This window comes from Equus przewalskii, chromosome 2 (genome assembly GCF_037783145.1).
Source record: "Equus przewalskii isolate Varuska chromosome 2, EquPr2, whole genome shotgun sequence".
NCBI classification, from domain to species: domain Eukaryota; kingdom Metazoa; phylum Chordata; class Mammalia; order Perissodactyla; family Equidae; genus Equus; species Equus przewalskii.
Genome location: NC_091832.1, coordinates 100,656,004 through 100,662,003, shown reverse-complemented (window position 1 = coordinate 100,662,003; position 6,000 = coordinate 100,656,004).

Genomic DNA, 6,000 nt, shown 5'->3' with positions numbered 1-6,000 from the left:
GGAGGCTTTATATTCCATAATAAGGGCCTTGGAATTTATCCAGTAGGCACTGATCAGCCATTCAATTGCCTTAAACAGAGGACTGGTGATTGAGATTTGGGAATCTTACTGAGATTTTGTGTGGAGCAGGGCTTCTCCTAGGACCACACACATTAAAATCTTCTGCAGCGCTTGTTAAAAATTCAGAGCCCTAACCTTCACTCCAGATCCACTGAATCAGAATTCCTGGGGGAAAACTTGGGAATCAGCATGTTCAACTAGCTTCCAAAAGGATTCCCTTGCATGCTGCAGTTTCAAGCTCACTGCTTTCTAGGGAGGCATCAAGGGACTGGGCAGGACTGAATGCAGGAGATCATCTAGGAGGTGATGTGATTCTCCAAGTGAGAAAGTTTGTGGCGGTGACAATAGGGATAGAAGGATGAAGAGAAGACAATGAACTTGAGAGATATTTTGGAGATAAAATCAAATGCTGTCAGTGATTAGACTGAGTGAAGAGGAGGGTTTCAAGCCAGGTTTCTGGCTTAATTGGGTCATGTACCAATAGTTATTAATGTTCTGATAAATTATAATTTTTCTTTTAAATATATGATTTTATTTTATTTTATTTTTTTTTTGAGGAAGATTAGCCCTGAGCTAACTGCTGCCAATACTCCTCTTTTTGCTGAGGAAGACTGGCCCTGAGCTAACATCCATGCCCATCTTCCTCTACTTTACACGTGGGACATCTACCACAGCATGGCTTGCCACACGGTACCATGTCTGCACCTGGGATCCGAACCAGCTAACCCCGGGCCACCGAGAATCGGAACGTGTGAACTTAACCACTGTCCCACCGGGTCGGCCCCTAAATATATGATTTTAAAACTTTATGCATCCCTAAATTTGATTTATTGTTTCCTTTTGGGACCAGTTCATTGTTTTGTTGTTGTTGAGTTTTAGGGTAGAAATAAATAGGAAAATATGTCAACTTATTGGTATCTGTTACAGTCAACTTGTCAGGAAAATATTTGTTTGTTTAGTTGTATCTCCCAAAGTACCTATTTGCCTCTATGAATAAAATGAACAAATAGCTTTATTTCTGAGAAAACTTATACTTGAAAAATGTAAGGTCTAATTCATCATACAGTCAAAGCCATTGGAAGCATGAGCAATGAGCTGGAGAAACAGTGCAGTTTAGTACATGGATCTTTTGAGTCAGGCAAAACCCAACAAAGTTATCACATATGTACATTTGTCTCTGTCACTGTCCTTTTCCATCTCTTCCTTTCTGATCCTGTCCTAAATAAGAGACTCCTTATATACTATTCGTGTCTATTGTTGTTACTAACTCTTGTTAACTAATGTTCTGACAGACAGGAACCAAAGCTATAACTCTTGTAGGAGTGTGGCGGGGATTATAGTGCTCACCCATCCCTCTACTTCCCTACTTTCCCAGCTGCCTCTGCAGGTGAGTTGGTCATGTGACTGAGCTCTGGCCAGCAGAACATGGGTGGAAATGATGTACTCTACCCGTAGGCCTGAATGATCTGTGTGCTGTTAATCTAAAACATCCTGTACCATCCATCTTCCATGCTCTCCTTATCTCATCCCTGGTCCCCTCAAGGGACTCCAAACATCTGCTTCAGACTTTGCATGAGCAAGAAATACTTTTTTTATGTCAGGCCACTGAGATTCCAATTTGTTTTGTAGCATAGCATTTTCTACTCTGACCAATCCACAGGTTACTTTTAATTTCATAGGTGACTATTAAGGGTATTTAAGTCACAATGAATGAAGCTAATGATGGAATGACAGACACTAGGGTGACTCTTTTGGGATAAAAGGGAACTCTTTTGGTACAGCCTTAAATCATATCATGAAGACTACCCTCCTTGAACCCTAAGGATACTTGTCTCTTACTTGTTTGATCCTGCTTCCATTATGTTTTCAGTTTTTTTGATTTTCAAAATGGGGTGATTAATACTTATGTAATGGAATTATTGTGGGGATTAAAAGAGATGCCATATGTAAAATGTCTAGACTGGCGCCTAGCGCGTAGCAGGTGCCAGAGCCATCCTCGGAGAGCATCAGAGATGCGATCCCATAATTAACTTCATAAATTTCTGATGTGATTCACAGACGGGTGTTATTTACATTAGTGACATCTAGTAGTTTTAAAATTCCTATTTAAAAATTGAACTCTCCAAATTGCAATGTCATAGGGCTCTGACTGCCCTGCCCAAGTTGAGGCACAGATAAGTACCCAAATAAATGGTAGCTATTGTTATTTTCCTGTTGCTCTTCAAAGGACGATGAAGGCAACATTGCCATTGTGAGGACTGATTATTCTCCAGGCTTGGGCCAGAAAGGCTGCCTCTCCATCCTAGGTTGTTAGCTGGGCGATGGTGTGCAGCTGATTGGATTGATGGCAGTCTAACTGATTTGTTCTAAAGGCCTGAAAAACTGGATTCAGCCATGGGCATAATAATTATGTGTTCTAATTATACTTATCCTTGAATTGTTTCTTTCTGTAAACAATAGCAGGAAAAGCGTTAGATGGGGGTGGGTGGTAGATTTCAGACCTCTGTAGTTCCCAGCTTTACTATTGTGTGACAATGAAAACTTACTTAACCTCCCAGCTTCATTTCCTCATCTTTGAAAGGAGAGCTTGGATTAGAGGATCTTTAAGGATCCTTTCTCTAATCTATTGTCACCCAAACGTAATTGAAGTTCCACATGGCTCAGTTTCTGTATAAGAATGAATTCAAAGAAATGGTTTGGTACCCAAAAAGTAATGAGTTCTTAAAATATTTTTTTTAGTTTCTCAATAAACTACCAAAGTGGGCTGTGCATTTTCCTGGGAGGGTATTCTTTTTTTTAAAAAAAAAAACCTTTATTGAGATACAGTTTGCATACCATATAATTCATCCATTTAAAGCATACAGTTCAATAGATTTTAGTATGGAGTAGGCAGTCTTTTTTTCTTTTTTTTGACTGAGGAAGATTTGCCCTGAGCTAACATCTGCTGTCCATCTTCCTCTTTTTTTGCTGAAGAAGACTGGTCCTGAGCTAACATCTATGCCCATCTTCCTCTACTTTATATATGGGACGTCTGCCACAGCATGTTTTGATAAGTGGTGCGTAGGTTCCCACCCGGGATCTGAACTGGCGAACCCGGGCCTGCCAAAACAGAATGTGCAAACTTGACCACTCCACCACTGGGCTGGCCCCTAATCTTCTTCTTTTTGTATGTGAGCCACGCCACTGCATGGCCACTGAGAGATGAGTTGTGTAGGTCTGCACCCAGGAACCAAAGCCAGCCTGCTGAAGTGTAGTGCACCAAACTTAAGCATTAGGCCACTGGGGATGGCCTGGGTATGCATTCTTAATATGGAAAAAGCATCTTAAAACCTCTCTACTTCACTGTCATTCCCTTCCAAATGGACATCAAGTGCTCCCCAAAGCTCTGAATCTCCAACTGACACCTCCCAATGCCACAAACTCTCACTGGTACCATTTCACGTGATTCTCTGGGCTCTCTCTCTCCTTCCTCCTCTTGTCACCTCTCTCAGCTCTTTAGTATATAAATCAACTGGGACTCATGCATTTTTCTATTTTCTCTTTATCTGCTCATTATTCAGGTTCTGAGCAACAAAGGAGACTCCAAGAGCAAACTGGACAGGTGAGAAATTTTTCCCTTTAGACATAAAAAGGGGAAATGGGGTCTGGAAGGAAGACTGTGAAGTCTCACGTTTAAATATTCTTGTTCCTGTTGCACTGTGGGCACACCATGGCCTGTTCTCACACTTGTTCTTTCTCTCTGAACTTCCTGTTAGCTCTACTGTTGTGCATAACTGAAAGTACAGTGTTGTTTCTGAGGAAGGCCTGGAGTATCAGGGGACAAATTGTTCAGTTAATTTCTCACAGATTCCACGTGTCTCGTTTGTGCTGTAAAATTTTAAGGCTGTATTCATACTGGTTTTCACTTCTGCCTGAGATGATAGCATCTCTGGGATGAGGTGGGTGTGTCCATGTAGTGACAGGCCTGCTCTTGCCTGCTGTGGCAGGCCCCTGCCTGATAAGGCCACACTAGGCTTCTCAGCTCACTCCCTGCAGTGTGAAAATTTCACCATGACCCAGTTTGTTCAGTGTGTTGTTTTACTGAATTTCATACTGATGAAAATCAATTAAAGAATAAATATTTATTAAGCACCTGCTGTGTTCAAAATACTCCCTAAGTATTCTGTGTAATGCATGGTCCCTAGCCTCATGCAGTTTTAAAATGGAGAAGTGTGTAAGAGCACATTGAATGTTATCATATTAGACCTAAAAGAAGCTTATCTTTTAGGACAAACGAATTCTTTTTTTAAATGTCAAAACATCTTTGTAATAGGTTGATTAGTAAGTAAAACGTTTATTATAATTTTTTTGTAATACATAGAAATATGAAGAATAAACTATAAAAGATGAGAAATTCTGCTTCCTAGAAATAACTCCTATTAGAGTTTTGATGGACATTCTTCCAACCATCTTGCTAGGCATACACACACACGTATAATACATACATAATTTTATATAAATGGATTTATAATATATTTACTATTTGTAACCTTTTTTTCACTCAGAAGTATGTCAAGAAATGTAGATGGACATCATTATATTTAATTATAGTAGAACATTCAGTAGTATCACTATAATTTATTTAACTAATCCTCTATTAATGGAAATTTAAATTATTTCCAACTCTTTATAATATTATAAACAATTATTGCATGTGTGTTCAATTATTCCCTTAACTTAAATTCCCTGGAGGTGGAATTGCTGGGTCAAAGGATACGAGCATTTGAACTTTTTTTTTTTTAAAGATTGGCACCTGAGCTAACATCTGTTGCTAATCTTCTTCTTCTTTTTTTTTTCCTTCTTCTCCCCAAAGCCCCTCAGTACATAGCTGTATATTCTAGTTGTGAGTGACTCCGGTTGTGCTATGTGGGACACTGCCTCAGCGTGGCCTGATGAGTGGCACCATGTCCTTGCCCGGGATCCGAACCCACGAAACCCTGGGCTGCTGAAGCAGAACGTGCGAACTTAACCACTCGGCCGTGGGGCCGGCCCCCAGAGCATTTGAACTTTTGATGCATAACGCCACACTACCCTTAAAGACCAAGCCCCTTGATTCAGATGCTGTTAGCCCCTTGGTCCACTCTGGAGGCCCCTTAGATACAAGCAGCTTATGGCCTCTTGTGTGTCCCTGCCAAGGACATCCTCTAGCTGTGGAGAACTTCTAGAGTTAGGCAGGAAGTGCTGGAAGTGCCAGGGAGTTAATGTGACCCCTAACTAATGAATGATGGGAATTGGTAGATAAATGCCACAGTTTCTTTGCCCCTTGGTGGGACTGTTCTGAGGTGTGTTCTACACAGTCCTTCGACGAATTCGGTCCATTGCCTGTAGCGATGTCCTGTTCATTAACTCACTTATTTGCTTTCCTCTCTTACTGCCTGGCTTCCCTACTCCTTTACTAGGCTTCCTGGCACTCATACTTAATTCCTAGTCTCAGGATCTGCTTTTAGGGGAACCCAAATGAAGACATCCTTCATATTACAGATGCAAATTATGGTATGCGGAATAACGACCCCCCAAAGATGTCCACATCTTAATCCCTGAAACCAGTGAAAATGTTACCTTATATGGCAAAAGGGACTTTGCAGATTTAATCACATATTAAGATGGTTAAAGTAGGAAGATTATACTGTATTATCTGAGTGGTCCCAATGTAATCAGAAGGTTCCTTAAAAGTGAAATGGGAGACAGAAGAGGAGTCAGAAGGAAATTTGAAGAATAATCAGAGAGATGCAGCGTTACTGGCTTTGAAGATGGAGGAAGAGGACCATGAGCCAAGAATTGTGTGCAGTTAGAAGTTGGAAAAGGGAAGGAAATGGATTCTCACATAGAGCTTCCAGAAAGGAACCAGCCCTACTGACACCTTGATTTTAGCCTAATAAGACCTCTGTTAGACTTCTAACC